Raw genomic sequence first — 17,905 nt, forward strand, 5'->3', positions numbered from 1 at the left:
TGGAACTGGTTTTTTCGACGATGGACGACGAAACATTGAACGCGAGACCGGAAATCTCCGGTACTCGGTGAAGAAAATTCGAAGAAAGACGGAAACGACGAGTGAAATAGGGGCGCTGATACAAAACGGGAGCATCGAAACTAGCGTTCAGCAAAAGTGGCACGTTGTTAACATCTTAAGCGGGAATCGACTATATCTCTAAGAGTATAAACACGTGGCGATAAATATACGTATAGTAATAACATTCTATTCTTAGCATAGCTCAGGCGTGCGCGTTTGTGTACGTGTGTATGATCAAAAACGCGTACCTAGTTCAACATTGTGTGTACGTGTGTGTGTGTACGTGTGTTCGAAACGGTAGGTGTTCTCGTGTACGTGTTTATGGATTACAAAGGTTCTATGAAAGCGTTTCGCGAGTGGTGCTTCAGCTCGCGTACGTATAAGCGGGGAGAGTAGGGAAAAACCACGAGCGCGCTTGGAGATTGTGTGTTCGTTGCGTCGAGTTTCGGAAACGATGCCGCGTGGCGGATTAAGGTTGCGGGGATTATAGTTTAACTGTATCCGTCGTTTACGGACGGGGAACGCTTCTACTTTCTAAATAGTGTATAGAATTTCAACTCTTGTAATTCACGTGCGACCGACTCATCTCTCTCTCTATCTCTCTTTCTTTATCGGGGTCGACGAGGATCGTTCACGGTGATTGTTCGCTTTTCTACGTGTCGCTAGGACAGAACAAGCATTGGGGGGTTAGAACTTTGCCGCGTGATCGGACGAACGAGTGTATTCAATCGTAACGAAGATCTGGGACGGGGCTAGGGGGGAGGGCGGGTGTGTACGGGTTTTCGGGAGTGTATAACTGGTGGGGGTAGGAGAGGGGGGCGGGGCGGCGAGGAGGGGGTCTCCTCCGTGTATTTTTTTCTTTTTTCATTTTTGTATATCCTTTGTTTCGTTCTTCGAAGCTTCGAAATTCCTCAACGGACGTGTAAATCCTCTTCGGTGATCTTTCATCTGTATCGCGGCTAGGAACGGCACGATTCGCGTTTTCCTGTGTTCGAGGCGGGTATTGTTCGTAACGCGTTCGTTTAGCGTGAAAGAGTTTCGCACGAAATCGGTGAGCAAAAATGGAATCGGTTCCTAGAAAACGCGCGTGGGCGCGTTCCCTCGTCCTCGCGGTCCCGTCGCGGCGCTCACGAGGGCTCGAGCGAAGCAAATCGGTTACGATACGAGACGATTTCATCCACTTGTTTCGCGTATTTCCCATTCTTTTTTCCCCCATTCGAACACGCTACACGTCGTCTAAATCGTTACTTTCTTTTCGTGGTTACACTTCGTGTGTACGCGTGTGTGTGTTTTCTTTTTTCGTTTTTTTTCCATTTCTTCTATATCCTCGTTTTGCTCGCTTGGTTCACTAGTACGTTTTCTGGTAATAATAGGTTACATTTAAACACTAAGCGTTACTCAGCGCGAGATCGATCGTCTCTTCTTCTTTATTTTTTCTCGTCGCGGTTCTCTTAAACGGACAAGAAGGAGAAGCTGGTTTTTCTGGGGGGTTCCGGGTTAGGTGGACGAGGGTGGCGGGGGGTTACAGGAAGAAGCGGGAATGAACGGAAAACGAAAACGAAACTGGCAGGTCTGAACGACTGGCAGACTGTTTCAGGATCCTTCGTTGGTAAAACGGTGAGTGTGTTGTTTTTCATCGGAAAGCGTATAAGACGACAAATTCAGTTTCTGCTCGTCCGTCTTCGTAAGGAGAAACGGCGGATTAAAAATTCTCTAACGCTACGAGAAGCTTACTAGGCGTAGGCTGGATACACTAACATGCAGAATTAGTCGACTGGTAAAAGTTCTCTCGTCTACTACCTTGCTAAGATCGTGTTACATACTCTACGATGTACCGCTACGTTTAATAATCTAAACTCGAAAAATACTATTAGTCTTCGTTAGCTTAGTTCGAAAAATGTTAATATTCGATTGCCCGGCGCCGCGGCTACCGGCGTCCGGCGCGTTTTAGTTTTCCTTTTCTTTGTTTACCTAGAGAAAGTCGTTCGGAACGTTTACCTAGACGATTTTCAATTACGGGGTTTCGAAATTGTTAGCGATACGCGCGTACGGGGCTCGTTCCTCGTTTCTCGTTCGTTGGCGATCCATTGCGCGATCGCCGTGCCATCCGTCTCGTTTTAATATCGAAACGACTTTTCGTTTCGCTTTCCATCTACCTGTCTCGATCTCTCTCGATCTCTCTCTCTCTTTTTCTCTCTCTCTGTCGCACACATTCGGTCGCTAACTCTCTCTATCCGTCTCGTCGTGTGTTTGCGTACGCCGTTCGGAGAGAAAATCGTCCGTTTCTTTGTCGGAAAAGTCTGTGTATACAGTTAGTTATTCCGAGTAAAAGGAACTCTCTTGAAGAATAGCGCGTAGTGTTGAGGGAGCGTCTGCTCGAACAATATATCTATATATACTTTGTTATATACGTATAATACATATCGTGTGTCGGTGTGTGTATGTATGTAGGTGTGCACGCACGGTGGTTCGACCGTGCGCGCGTGCGCGCGTGTGAGTCTACGTGTATATGTATACGTACGTATAACGAAAACTCCCAATTATTTTATTCGTGCTCCGTGAACCGCGTTCAAGTCCTCGTTCTTCTTCGTTCGTCGATATTTTCGCGTCCTGTGCGTCGCTATTCGTCCAGCCAACGAGGGAAACGTATCTTCGGGGGAAGGCGATGCGGGGCCCGATAACGCGAACACCTCGCTCTGCAGAGAAACGTGGTTACCATCGTCCTCTTTCGCGCCGATCCACGCGTCGAATTCCGCGTCCTCCGTGGCTCTATCGGTTTCGCGTTTATTCTCTATCCGACTATTCGTCTGGCGCGATCGTCGCCGGTTACAATGTATCGTCGATCGAGCCTAGTGTTGTATGCGACCAAGGAGGCTTGTCCGACCTCTAGTTACAATATCACCGTACACGGTCCACTTACGAGTTATACTGTAGAATAAAAGTCAAAAATATATTATATGTATATATCCATATATATTCGTTCTGTTGTATCTACTATATTCTAATGTATTGAGAAGCGTGTACGCACGAGTTTCGTTTCAACGACGCTATTTAGACACTTTTAACCTGGTTACATGTTGATCTAGAACTAAAGACCCCGTCGTTACTCTCTCTTACTCCCTTCGCGCCCATCGACGCGTTTACCTCGAACAAAATTCTCCCCACCCCACCCCAACCCTACCCCCACCCCGGATCGATCGCCGCGGCGCTTTTATTCGTTTCTCGTCGATTAGCGGACAAGCTTGTCCCTGGTGTGGACGGTCTGTAGTGTATTATTTTCGGTATATCCGCGCCCCCGTTCTCGTTTTTTTCTATCTCGTCTCTGTTCAACGTTTCTCCCTTGTTTCTCGCAGCACCCTCCCCTCCCTCTCGTACCCCACTTCCCTTTTTATCCTCTCGATTCCTTTCAATTCGGCCGACGCTTACCAGGCGCGGGGTAATGGCAACGATAACCAATTCGCGTTCTATCGCGAGCCGTGGACGGGTTATCCGAACAAATCCGATCGGACGTTCGTGTCGGCAATTTCGGATGGGCTCGGTTCAGTCGACGGTAGACAATCCGATTAAACGTACCAAAATATTCGTACCCGGCATTAAATACCCGGCTTTCGTTCGAACAGCCGGGTGGCCGCGCTCGCGAAACTCGAAACCGCTTCCCTTCCCCTTCTCCCCCCCTTGTCCGTTCTCTGCAGAGCGGGTACGGCACCCTCCGAATTTCGTTGACCTCGTTTCTCCGTCTACTTGAACGCTTTCTCTCTCTCTCTCTCTCTCTCTCTGTCGTTCTCTTTCTCTTTCTCTCCTTTTTTTTAACTCGAGCGTTCGCTCACTTTCGCACCCTATTTCCGTTCGTTCTCTCGGCAGAGTCAAAAATGCATTGCGCGCAAGAAGCTAGGTAGGTACACGCGAGCGTATATTTTCTGACCAACTCGGAACGATGGTACGCACGAGAACATGGAACGGATCGAGAAAATCCGTTTGCGATTCTCGTCGAACGCGATCGAATTCGGAGAAGTTTACGCGGCGATCGCAGCGCCGCGCCACGTTGGTTCGGCGACTGCCACGAATGCGTCCGAATTCTCGGAGGCCGATTCCCCTCGGATCGAACCGCATTCTCTCGCACGAAGAAGCGTGCCATAGAGAGGACCACGACCAAGTGCGACTAGCAATTTCTACGAGTATTTTTCGACCGGTTGTCGCGGCTGGATTAAATTGAACAATGGCGGCTAATGGCGTCCGTGGTTGAGTCGAGGTTTGGCGATCGGGGTAACGAGACCGGAATTCTTCGGTCGGTTGCGTCGAGTACTCGACCAAAGATACAGATATTCGACAGTGGTAATGGTCGACGTTGAACTCGGTCGACTCGAGAGAGAAACACGGTTTATCGTTTCCTACGAGTATTTTTCAAACAGTTACAAAGACTACTGAATCGATAAAGTTGTCTATTGTACGGATAATACGAGCTGACGTGAATTTTGGGATTTCTTCGATCGAGTTTGGAGAACAACGACAATGAACGACAATCGAGAAGATACCAAGAGAATTAGATAAGAAGATAAGATTTCTTGGATCAGTTTTGTCCGCTTGAGGGATCAAACCAAGGATTTCGCGATAGTAGTCGCAGCTAATAGCGAACCAGATTTAGACGAAGAAAATTGATCGTTGCGTCGAATTCGAATTAGTGTCTCCTACGAGTATTTTTGGACAGGTAATACGAAATACTGTGTTTATGGATAACTTAGATTTGTTCGAAGTTTTATATTTCCGCAATCGAGTCTGGAGAACAGCGATGGCGAGCGTATTAAGATGCAATAGTGTTCTTAAGATGAGAATTCTTGAGACTGTGTGATCCAGTACGGGATTAAACGAAGATAAACATCGTGACGGATCGTAGCCAACGTTTGACCGTTCTACTCAAAAAGCACTCGGTGCGAAAATTATGGAGGAAGACCACTCGTCGAAATGAAACAATTGGAAATTCCATGAGTATTTTTCAATTAATAATCATAGACTAAGGTATTATCTGGAACAGAGTCGCGACTAGTAGCGTCTGCGAATAATTCGAGTTTGACGTCCGTGTTGACAACTGCGAACGCAACAAGATCAGAATTCTTCCGTCGGTTGTTTCGATCGTAAGGTCGAACGAAATACGAAGCTACTCGACGACAGCAACCGCAACCAACAGCGAACTTCTCCATTACGAAATCAACGTTCCTCGTGCGAACCAGCAACATTCGTTGGCCACGCGAAGCAGCACTCTTTGTCTCTTTAAAGCGATAGCGTATATAAATCGTCCTATGAACCCGTCGTCGCCGAACACGTCAGATTCTCGACACCCGAATCTCTTCAACGATGTCGTTCCTCGACACGGTAACGCGGCGTTCAAGCGAACGAACTCTTTGCTTTGTTTACAAATAATTTTTACCGCTTTGTGATTGCTTGCTGCAGCAGCTAAAACCCTTGACTCAAGTTGGGGAAGCTCAAACTCCAGTGAATTCGTCGTATTATTTTTCATCGTGTTTCGTTATCTCTTTCGTTTCGTTTATATATATATATATATATATATATATATATATATATTTATATACATATATATATGTATATATTTATGTATTTTTTTTTTGCATGTTTTCTTATTTCTATATGCATATATATGTATATATACACATATTTTTTGACATTTTTTAGAACGGCTTTCAGTTTGATGCTCGTGACAACGGAGCAGCATCGTCCGGCTCCGTTTTCCCGTCATTGTTCTCTTTCCTCTCCTTTCGTACTGGCGTAATTATTATTATTTAGTTATAATACTTGGTGTATTTACTAGAACGTTTGGTATCGAAGGGAAAGACGAGTTGCTTGCTACTCGATTTCGTTCGTTCGAAATTCTACGCGGGATCGAACGCGATCCGTCTGTCTCTCCAAGAAAAAAAAAAAGGTTCGGAAATATATTCGTGAAACTCGACGTTCCGAGAAGTCTGTTTATCGTTTCGTTTCTATCTAGCTCCGTAGCGTTTCGAGATCGCAGGGCGAAAACTCTTCGTTCTCCGTGTCCTCAATTCCGCGAGTACGGAAACAGAACGGCTCGCTAAAGAGACTTGCCAGCGATTGGGACGAATTCGAATATATCACACTCACGGTAGAACGCATTTTCGTGCATGTTTAACGCGCGTAAGAAAAGAAAAGAAAACGGTCGAAACAACGTCGCGATGTCGAGTCGAGCTCGCCCCCGCCGTGGTAAAATCTTTGGACTCTACGTGTAATGGAAAAATCTTCGAAAATATTCTCTACGGATGAAATCGCAAATTGAAAACGTTTTCGTCGTCATTTTTCGTCTCGGTACTATTACTGAATCACTTAAATGGACATTGTTAATTATTGTACTTATTTTTATACCATATACCATTATATAACGTGTGTACCTTCTCGTTTCTCTTCTCTTTTTTTTTTTCTGTTTAATCTAACGCTATGTATATGTACATGCTAGATGCGAGCACGAGGAACTCGTCCGTATCTTCCGTTTCCGTCTACTTGTTACTTTTTTTCGGTTTTGTTCATTTTCATAGCTATTAAACGTCATCGTACGCGTCTACCGAGTCGTAAAAAATATGTATCGCAAGAATTCCGACGAGAGAGCAGATTTTCATCGTAAGAAGAATGAAAAGAAAAGTAAAACGAAGAAAGAAAGATCCACGCAATTCGTGACTAGACTCTCGAACGTCGAAGAACGCGCAAGAAATGCGAATTGATAATCGTTGGGCGAATTGTAGAAACTTTTGCGCGAATGGCGAAAAAAACGTGGGTATTAGGTACATAACTCGGTAGAGAAAAGAGAGAAGTAAAAAAAAAAAGAAAAAAAATTATTTTCGCGTCGCGTTCGCGGATCAACGAACAAATTTCGACTCCTACGAACGATCTAAGATTCTCGATATTTCGAACTCTGATCACGCTATCTCGAGCTGCGTCACGCAGCAGCACTACCCTATGTACATTAGAGTATTGAATTTACAAATATTGAACTTTCGAATCTTTCCCCTCCAATACCAAAAAGACAATGAAAAATATCAATGGAAACTAAAAACGGTGTACATTCCTTTTTTTTCCATTTCGTTTCATTTTGTATGCATCGTCGATATAAGTGTGTCCTTTGATTCTTAAATGCTGTACAGGAACATTTACTTGCTTAATCGTTTAATCACTCGTTTAATATTTGTTTTTTGTTTTTATTCGATATTTCATATCCGTAGCCTATACTTAGTTTGTCGTTAGAGTACTTCGTTATATCTATTCGTTTAAATAATTAACGCTATCGTCAGTGTTAATCGATAAAACAATCGGTGTATGTATGTGTGTGTGTGTGTGTGTGTGTGTGTTAATTTTTTATCAATCAATCAAACCGAAAAAAAAAAAAAAAAAAACAAACGACGCGACTGTCTCGCTGGCGTGCAGCGCGCGTGGCGCGTACGAGAAGCGAGAGAGCGCGCAAAGGACCCTGGCCCATCGCAAATGACTAGCTCAACAACGCGTTTTCTCGTTTGCAATGTTCGAGCGGGCGAACGAAGAAACTCGCTCTGTATCGGCTTGGTCGGGAAAGCAGATGAAAACCTTTCCTGGACGGTCGTGGTTCGTTTCATTGTTTCTTTTTGTCTCGCTTGTTCTCCTCCTTTGATAATTGTTTTCCATTTAAATTTATTCGGCTACGAGGGAAGATCGTCGAACTAAAATCGGAGCGACGAACCGATGCGGTCCTGTTAAACGAGGGTTGTAAATTCGTAACGGGTACGTTCGACGAAAGAGACGTTTCGTCCTCGCGACGAAAGTTTCCCCACGTTCGAACCCAGCCCCTGGTAATGATAATTAAAAGAAAGAAAAAAAAAAGAAAAAAAAAAGAAAAAACTGGAAAAGAGACACACGACTGTGCTCGCGATTACGTATTCCGTTACCGCTAAGTTCACGGCGTCGATTGCACTAACTACTTTCATCTTTTCGTTATTCTAAAGGAAAACAAAACTTATATGTATATCTATACATACACACCTGTATATACGTATATACATATTCATGTGTATATCTATATATCTATATATGTATGTACATATATAAAGGTGTATATATGCATGTACGTACGTATATATGAAATTAAATACTACGAATACATGGATACGGTATACGGAGTAAAATGAACGCGTTAGGATCCAAAGTACGGACGAGACGAAGGAACTCGACGTAACAATATATATATGTATATATGTATATATATATGTATATATATATGTATATATATATATATGTATATGTATATGTATATATATATATATATATATGTGTGTAAACAAATTGTAGGAACAACGAAAGACTCGATCGATGGTGGGTCCTTCGCGCGATACCGGCAAAGACGAAATCAAATTAATCGCGGTTCGTCGTCACCTAATCGAAATACACGACGCACGCGTGAATCATCCAGGGAAACGGGGCGCAAGAAAAGAAAAAAAAAAAAAAAAAAAAAAGAAAAACTTATCGATGCTGAAAACACATAAAACGCGAACCGAAATCGTAAGAAACGAGTCTCGTGTCGAATTTCGTCTCGCGAGTTGCGCAGCGAATATAAAACGATTTCCGTGTGACCTTTCCCCTTTCGCGGTTCGTTCTCAACGATTTTCGTGCTAATCTACTTTCGCGCTTTTCGCTTTCCATCTCTTTCGTGTCTCTTCCCTTCCTTCGTTAGCGTAACACCTTCTCCTCTCAAAGATTCTATTACCTTAATTAAATATAATTTCTTATTATACGTATGTATGTATACATATATGTAAATATATACATGTACGTATCTGCTGAACGCCCGTGCGCGTACATACGTATACACATGTATTTGTACGCGTATACGTGTACACGCGCATCTTGCGGTTGTATATCTACATGTATATACCACATATATATGTCTGTATATATATATTATACATATGTATATATACATATATATGTACGTATATATATATTATACATATATTTGTCATATACATTTATCGCAGTATTAATAATTAAATAGCGTTTACTCGCCTAGAGTGTGTAGATTTTCGGCGTTTCCCTTCGCGAATGGAGTGAAAAGGAAAAAAAATTGATCGAAAACCAAAGAGTCGCCGGAAACCTTGTCGTAAGGCTTTGTTCCTCCCACGGAAGAACGTATTTTCATATATGTATATATACACATATATACATATATACATATGTACAAATATACATGTATGTATATATATACACATATATATATATATACACATATATGTATGTATGTGTGTATCGTTTCGTCGTCTGATCCCCGATCGATCCTGATTTCTCGACATTCTCGTCGTTCGTTGATCCTCCTTCGATCGTTTCGATCGGCTCGCTCGATAAATTCAGCGCCTCCCGGCGTGTAATGTACGTACGTTCACCGATCAGCCAAAATGTATACGCGTACGCGACAATATATCGTTATAGAAACAAAATATAAGTGGAATTTGTTTAATATATACGAGTATAAAAACTTCGTTATTCGTTACGGGTTATGTTAACCTTTGTCGCCCGGACTCCCTTCAACTCGTCTAGATAGAATTGCGTCGTCGCGCAGTTTACGACCGGCATGTTCTCTAACCCTTTTGGTACCACGATTCGCGATGGAGGTTCGGTTCGGTCTCCGACATCCGGATATCTCGAAACTGTGCGGCCTGGAACCAGTCTCTTTTCCTTTTTCTTTCGTTCGTAGGCCAACGAGTTAGGAAAATATCCGTTTCGTCGGGTGTTTTCTACGTTTAGAACCCTTCGAAGCGATGGCTACCAAGAGTGCATCGCGCGAAACGAAAATCTTTAAACGAAGGCATTCTCGAAGGTTGCGGAGATTCGAGCGTTAATTCGTGGTCGTTCTCGATCGAATACGATCCTTGCGTGAAACCTAATTCAAAACACGTTTGTATCTTGGTACTGCGACTCCGATATAAACTTATATGAAATTTCCCCGTAGCCGTTAAAGTAGAGAATATTTGTTACTCGAGAGACGCTGGCAAGCTTAGTAAGTTAACGATACGCGATAAAGTTGTTCGAAATATATTTGGACCGACGTGTAAAACAATAGCCGGACTTCGAAACTATAGTTGGCAAGTATTAGTACGGTACGGGCCAAAAGTGAGCGACTGAACAATTAGTCTTTACGATCGGTAAAATCGAAAAAATTAAATATGTACGTATCAAAAGTATCGAATACTCAATTTTCGATAATAAGGCATTACTGTTGCGTACAAGTTTCTTAATCCGAGGTATCCGACGAACGAAAGTAATTTTCATCGTGCAAAGTTAATTACGAATTTTCGATCGAAGCGAAAGCTAGGAGAACCGTTTCGTCGTTCCCCAGAAAGCTTCGAATGATCCTTCGTTCGAGACGTTCCTTTGTTTTGGACCGATAGTGTGTTATCGCGAGAACTGAAAGTACCGTTCCGTTGACTTTGCTACGTCATCGATCGTTTAATATTTTACGCTTCCGATGGAACTCGGTCCCTTCGAACGCGTGCGCGTAGGGACCACCGAGAACGATCGCTCCGCTCGAAACGGGCAAACGTTTCGTATTTCGGTACTCTTGGGATTTTCCATCACCTCGAGGTGCGATAAACTGCGAGAACCCGTAACGCGACGTTAATTCTCCAAGTTCGCCGGCTACGGTTTCAACGACACGGGCAGACTTGTAACGTTTCCGAGATCGTCGTTCGGAAGGTGATGGGGAAATCCAGCTGTCGGAGAGCAACGAGGCGGAACACATGCGGTAACGTTGGCGTCAAAAGGGTTAAATCGTTCGGTTGACCCGAGGGTCCTAGTTAGCCCTACTGATACGAATTCGATCACCGTCAACGCGCGGGAATATTAACGATTCCAGGACGAACGTTTCTCCGTTCTCGCGCGGGTCTAATAAAATCTCCGATTGCGTTTCTCTTACTCTCTTTCTTTCTCTCTCTTTCGCCCTTGCTTTCTCACATTCTCTCTCTCTCTCTCTCTCTCTCTCGCTTGTACAATACGTACGCAGACAATAATTCGACGAACTCGCGGAATACGCGCGCTTCCGTCGATCGACTCGAAGTTCTCTTCTTTCCGTCTCGGTTCTGAACAACGATCGACACCAAGTTCTCTTCCTTTCCACCCGGTTTTGAACAACGAAGCGCAAGAATGTGCGCTCGAGACTGCTCGAGGCTGACGGAAGCGCCGAAATCGGATGGTTCGCAGCGAGGTCCGCGAGTCGTCGTTGAACGAATCGCCGTGGCTCTCCCCGAGATCGGTGCGCGTGGATTGAACGGTGAAGGAACGCGGAATGAAGACGCAGAGGGTCGCAAAGAGACGATCGTGGCCGATTTTTACCAACACCTGTCGGTAGAACTCGCGACCACCGCGCGATCGCCGAAAGCAAGCGTCAATTAGAGTCGGCGGCGAGAGTCGAACGTATCGCGGGTGCGGAGAGCGTCGTCGATCAACTCGCGCGATCGAATCACGACGATCTAGAAACGAAACACTCACTCCGATCGAACGATCTCGCGGTACGCGACCAATTCGTTCGACAGCGAAGAGTCACGAGGAGCGATCGAGACGAGGGTTGTGAAACGATAAAGAGTAACGAGGGTGCTGAAAATCGGGAGACGGACTCCACGATCTCGACGATCTCGACGATCTTTCGACTCCTCGATCTTAACGATCTCGACGATTGTGTCCCCAAGATCGCGCGAATCTAGACGTTGCTCTCTCTTTCTGTCTCTTTCGGAAGCTGACGCGAACAAAGTGGAACGAAAAAAGAAGGCAAGATTAAGGAAGACCTCGGTGTGCCGGGCACTCGATTGCGACGTATTTCGAGTACGTCCTCGGGATGGACGGTTCTCTCGCCGACGCGACCGAGCTTGAATCTCGACGATCTTTCGAAACGGAAGATCTTTTCTCTCTCTCTCTCTCTCTCTCTCGCCAGAGTTTACCGATTTCGCGTAGATTCGCGGCGCGCGGACGCTCTTTGCGACCCAGAGTACGAAAACGAAGTTGTTGATCGACCATCGGGTTGGAGTGTAACTAATCGATGCTCTTTCGTCGGGAGGTGAATCTCGCCGAGCGAGGAATCTGCTTCCGCGGACCGAATCCACGGAGGAGCTTTCTTTCCACCGTGATCCATGGCCGCGAACGAAAAAGGAAGAAGAAGCGGAACCGAAATCCGCGGCGATCCTCTTTTCGTGTAACGAAACAATGTTTCCTTGTCTCTCGTACGTGCTTCTAACCCTTTTTCTTCCTTTTTCTTCGATCCCATGCTCGGTTCACTCGATACGTCCTATCTTACCGCCGCAGGTCGATGAAAACGTACCAGTCGTGATAGAGGAGGGTGCTTCGGAGGAGATTCGCAGAGGAGGATGAAATAGAATCGAGTCGGTCCTTTCGATGTCGACGACGACGACGACGACGACGACGACGACGACGACGACGACGACGAGAACAATGATCCGTTTGTTTTCTTTCCGTCGATCTTGTTCCGATGATCAGGCCGATCGTGATCCGGCGAAACGCGCATTCGAGAAGCTCTTGTTCGTTCCGTTCGTGCAGCTCTCTCTTTCGCGCTCTCTCGCTCTCTTTCTCTTGCACACTCACAGATTCTCTCTCTCTCTCTCTCTTTCTTTCTCTCTCTCGTTTTCTCACGTTCGTTCGTTCGCTCGCTCGCGCTCTCTTTCTCCGTCTGGCTCTTCTCCGCTCGCCTCGTCGTGATATCCGCTAAACGAGAAGGAGTAACTAGGGCGTCCCAGGTGATGTGATCGCCATCAGGGGCGCTGGCGGCAACGCGACCGGTATGTGATAATATTTACACTGGGGTCGCATGCACGCGCCCTTCACTGCGTCCCTGCACACGGTTACGCGATTCTCGATCACCTCCACGTTTCCTGAAACATTCGGAAAGAACATTGTTTAGAAACGCATTCGCATGGAGGCTGGAATCGGTTTCTCACCGCTTTCGAGTTACCATTATCACATCCACCGATGAAAATTAAAAAACTTTGTTCGTATCTTTCATTTATAGTATCGGTAACAAAACGACGAAGCTCTCCCTGTAAAAATGAGCCCAAATACGACGTTACTCGAATTATTTTTATACCGGGTCTTCTACTATCCTAACCAATGGGCGAAATTTTCAAACCACGTGTAAGATAAATTAGCAACAATCGGTAGCTACACCCAAGGACAATATTGGACGAGTAATTTTTAAAATTCTCCCGTATTGTACGAACAGTGTCATTCGCACTTTGAAAAATACAGTTTGTCGAGTACGTGGCCACGCTGTGAACGCGATGGTTAAACTAAATCGTTTATTGTGTAAATCGAATCTTTAATGCCCAGAGAAACGATTATCGCTTGTGTAAGAGTTGGATAAAAAAATAGATAGTTTCGACTGGTTGCAATTTCAATTGTTCCGAAAATACGATGGTAAAGCAAATTTCTAATGTACTCTTTTCCGCTGTACAAGTTTTTCCTCCCAACGTCGTTCCAGCGACTCGTGTATTTTCCTATGAACCGCATTAAAACACTTCGCAAAAGACTAATTGCTGGAACGCTAATTGCAGCAGTTCCTACAAACGTTTTCTCCGTCGAATGCGTCGGCTTTTTTCGTTCGTTATCGTCGACTCAAACGATTCGACCCGTACTACGGTACCGCGCTCACGAGGTGCCGGACGAGATCTAGTTTCCGATTGGTGTTGCGTATTCCACGAATCAGAAGTCGAAATGCAACTGGATTCTTCCGCGCGACTGTGATTGCACGGACAGAATCGTTTCTAGTTCGACCGACCTCGGCCCGTGCAAAGGGAAGATCGTAACGTTTCATCTTGAAAAATACAAAGTAAATCGAAACATTCGATAAAAAAAAAAGTCCAGCAACTCCTCCTTTTCGTTCTTTCCGAGTAAATCACCTCCGAATAAAGAGGGAGTAGTTTACGATCGAATAAGAATCGTTCGTTCGAATAACATTGACGCAATCGTTCGTACGAAATGCACGGATTGTAAATAAATGGATAAAAAATTTGAAAGTCGATAAAACTCATTGAAAAGCACAATGAACGTAGGTCGAAAAACCAATCGTTTAGACGATACTCGGTTTTTTTTAATTTGCAAATCGATAATTCTGGGATCGTCCGCGCATGCTTTAAAGTGATTGATATTTCGAGAGTCAATTTCGGGGATTGCATGTGCAGTCGTACAAAGAATCTCGATGATTACACGGGAACTCCGTTTGATGCGCGGTGTTGAGCAATGGAAGGGATGGTTACTTGGCAACGAGCGAAATGGAGGTAGAAGGACCAATGGTGATCGCGAGTAACGAAGTTTACCGCGGTCCTGTCGTCGCACGAACCTCGATACTTGTTAGAGTTTTCGGTTCTATCTCTTTGCAGTTATCGAGGTTTCGTCTTATCGGTGTACAAATTAAATACAATAACCAAATGTCTCTGAAACGATTCACTTTCTTGTTCCTTTCAACGAGCTCTACCGACCTCTAAAATGTTTACTCGTACTTTATTTATATTTTCCATACGACGAGTCACCTTACTGGTAATCGTTGCTCCTGTTTGGTCGAAGATAATCGTAAACAAAAGATTCAACGTTACGAAAGTAAGTTGTACCGTAAATGGCAAGTGCATTTTCAATTTTTTACCGAGTTGCACATTTCCTTCGAATGAATATATCAGCGCGAATCGTTCGGAAAGTTAGTAGTTCACGAGCTGTAGATTTTTTAACGAAGTCTTGACACATTTCTTCGGAGAATATCGTACTCGTTCCACGGCTCTACTCTTACTTCTTATTTTACGAAGACTGTACGGAAAGCTGTTTCAATTTCTCTAACGCGTCAACAGGTATATATACCGGGTATTGCACAGTTAATAGGAGTATGTACGTAAAAATTGAGCGTCTCGTATAAGTTTGCCAGACGTATCCATTCCTGGAAGGTACGCGACTCCGTTTCTCGAAAGATTTCTATCAGATATCCTCTCTCGATCGTTTCAAACGGAGTCCACAAAATACCGTAATTCGATACGAAATATGCGTAAATATTGTGTAATAAACACAAAAATTTGTCGATCAAAGGAAAAATACCACGCGATTACGAAATATTTGAATTTGTTTATTTCATTTTTTAATCAAAAGTATAATTTGCCTTGTATCGCACGTGTGCAATATTCCGCAAATACAGGGTTTTACGCATAATTATAATTTACATTACTATTTTCAGGAAAGTTCGTAAATATCCGTATGAAAAGGCATTTTGTATCCAGCGAAGAATCACAGTCGCGAAAGTGTTAATAAATAACGGCGCCGTGAACCTAAGATAACAAGAACGCATAGGAAAGGAAGAGCATTCAAGACCCGAGAACGTGGATGATTTATAGCGCATAATTACCACGCGTTGCACTCCCGGGATCGATGAACGAATAAAAGACAATCCCGTAATCGTTCCTGCTCGTTCGTCCGTCCGTCGGTCCGTCCGTTCGTCCGTCCGTCCGTCCGTCCGTATGTCCGTGTGTCTATTCGTCTATTCGTCCATTTGACCACTTGCTCGCGAGAGAATAGTTCCGTCGCGCTGGAATTTCAATAGTTGAATTACTGGAGAGATCGCAATTCAACGAAGTTCTTACGGTCCACGAGTACCGATTCGACGTAGCGCGAGTATCTTGGAAATCTACGTTTGCTTTGCGTCTTGAATCTCGCAGAAATTCCTTTACGACCTCGTTGAAAATTAACGAGTTGACCGACTAACGAGGGAACTTCCTCGGAATTGAAAATGACTCGGACAGCCGACTAATAAAACTTAAACGCTGACTTTCACTCGTTCCGCTAACGAGTGAACGAAGTTCGAGTTACGTTCGAAAATTCTAATAAGCTCAGTCCTTTCCAACGAAAGATTTTTTTCACCGAGCGGAAACAAGCGAGTAAATTTTTCGAGCGCGATTTCCGCCTCGTTCCGTTTCAGTCGTTCGGATACGATTCGAAACGAATACGCATACCAACCCATATTTGCGAAATTAATAATACAAATCAAGAACGAGTAAACTTCACGAAGATCTTCTTCGGAAATAATTAAATAGTTTCTCAACTAGAAATGCGAAACAAGTATAAAATACTTTAAAAGGGTGAAAATTATAAATCAAAATAAATCGAGAGTAATTAAAATACGTAAGATCAAAGAATATTACTTGCTAATGTCTACGCGCAGAAACTTTAGAAAATGATCATATTTATCACATCGAATGAGACATTTTATTTGATAAATAATTATTCTTAAGTTTCTAGGAAGGCTCGACAAACGGTAGACCTCTAAGTTTCGTTCGGTCGTTAACGAGTCAGGTAACAGCCAATAATCCCTTTCATTGATCGACTACTAGAGTAATGTATAACTTCGACGAAATTGCGTGTACTTTGAAACAGCGGTGACCAGTAGATTTGTTACTCGCCACATATTCCGAACAGATGATTGTTTTGCGGTGAATGCACGGTTGCGAACTGCAGAACAGCTGCAAAGTACAAATGACGTTTCACTGAACATTGAGTTCGATACCTAAGAGAGATGTAAATACAGAGAAATGAAACAAATAATGGAAAACCAGCTACCAATTTGATCTTTTTTCAAATTTTTCGCCATGAAGTAATTTTTCGAAAATAGACGTAATTTCAGGGTAGGTTTTAAAGCAACTCTAGTTGCACCTCCCATTTTACGAATTTATGTACCGTGTACCATATTTCATAAGAATGACGTACGCAAAATATGGACTTGTTATCCAGTTTGGACAAAATGTTGAACCTCAGTTTTGTAAAAGAACCCTAAGCTGTGTTCCGAATTGTATAATAATTTAGATGCACATGTACTGTTACTCTAATTTCGGACAAATGTTCTGCAACTTTGTTAACCTCCTTTAACCCTCATTTGGTAGAAGATTAGCTTGTTAAAAGGTCGTATTTAACTGTTTGCAACGAGTGAATTCATTGTTTATCGGAAATCTAATACAATGATTTTTTGGTTTGCGATAGCGTAATAATTAATTTAGCATTGATGCAAATAAGTGTAAGTATTTAATTAAATTTGGCGTGCGATACACGTATTTGTTTCAATCGGGATCGAAAACATTTTACTGTATCAATTATACACGGTATATAATTTGGAATACAATCAAACACAAGGTGATTCAGCGTTGAAAAATAATTCAAAACTGTGGAATATATTTTTGTGTTATTAATTTTAAGATACTGAAAATCACGAATGTACAATGTTTTAAAATCAAACGATTCAATTGTATCGACAAATTCTACGAATACAATTGACGAGAAAATGTTACATAGATGTCTATCTATGTATTGTAATTTAGGTCTTTCGTTGCTTCGAATCTTTGCAACTTCTCAAGGTCTCAGAGGACACGTGACAAAACTCTCGCTACTGCCTCCTCGTGTTTTCTGGATTTATGCTTTGAAAATATTTAGAGGGTCTACGGAATCCTTTTGGAACCGGATTATTTTCAGAATATCGACCAAAGTAATCCATATTTAAAAGTATGGAAAGAACCTTAAAATAAGACAATAATTTTCATCGTTCGTAGGAAACATAAAACACAAATGAAAAAATAATGTCGATGTCAGGGCACACGGACACGTTCGATTTTCGGTTAAGCTTATGGGGTTCCACATCGTAAACATCTTATATATACCCAGATGATGTCACTGAAGGAAACTTACCGTCACTGAGATGGATAAACTTGCAGGCGGGACGGTTGCACACTTGTCGATTAAAATCTTGGCACACCGGGAGGGTGTCCAGTAACTGAAAGAAAAT

General features: G+C 43.3%; 1 protein-coding gene and 1 long non-coding RNA gene across 3 annotated transcripts in view; both read right to left on the reverse strand.

The window, feature by feature from the left end:
- Window positions 1–1,253: 1,253 nt before the first annotated feature.
- Window positions 1,254–12,819, reverse strand: LOC143153682 (uncharacterized). The gene is made up of 2 exons (XR_012993886.1): window positions 12,410–12,819; window positions 1,254–2,988 (listed from the first exon to the last, which is right to left on the reverse strand). It is a non-coding gene; the product is annotated as an uncharacterized LOC143153682 (long non-coding RNA).
- An 18-nt stretch (window positions 12,820–12,837) lies between these two features.
- LOC143153680 (protein muscleblind) overlaps window positions 12,838–17,905 on the reverse strand; it is a 648,624-nt gene continuing 643,556 nt past the window's right edge. The window contains exons 11-13 of one of the 2 annotated variants that reach the window (XR_012993885.1): window positions 17,809–17,893; window positions 15,485–15,664; window positions 12,844–12,977 (exon numbers count right to left, since the gene is read on the reverse strand). The gene's annotated coding sequence lies outside the window, so the exon portion shown is untranslated. Of the gene's footprint in view, window positions 12,978–15,484; window positions 15,665–17,808; window positions 17,894–17,905 lie in introns of both variants that reach the window. The other variant, XR_012993884.1, reaches the window with a different exon arrangement.

Source organism: Ptiloglossa arizonensis, chromosome 13 (assembly GCF_051014685.1).
Source record: "Ptiloglossa arizonensis isolate GNS036 chromosome 13, iyPtiAriz1_principal, whole genome shotgun sequence".
Taxonomy (NCBI): Eukaryota; Metazoa; Arthropoda; class Insecta; order Hymenoptera; family Colletidae; genus Ptiloglossa; species Ptiloglossa arizonensis.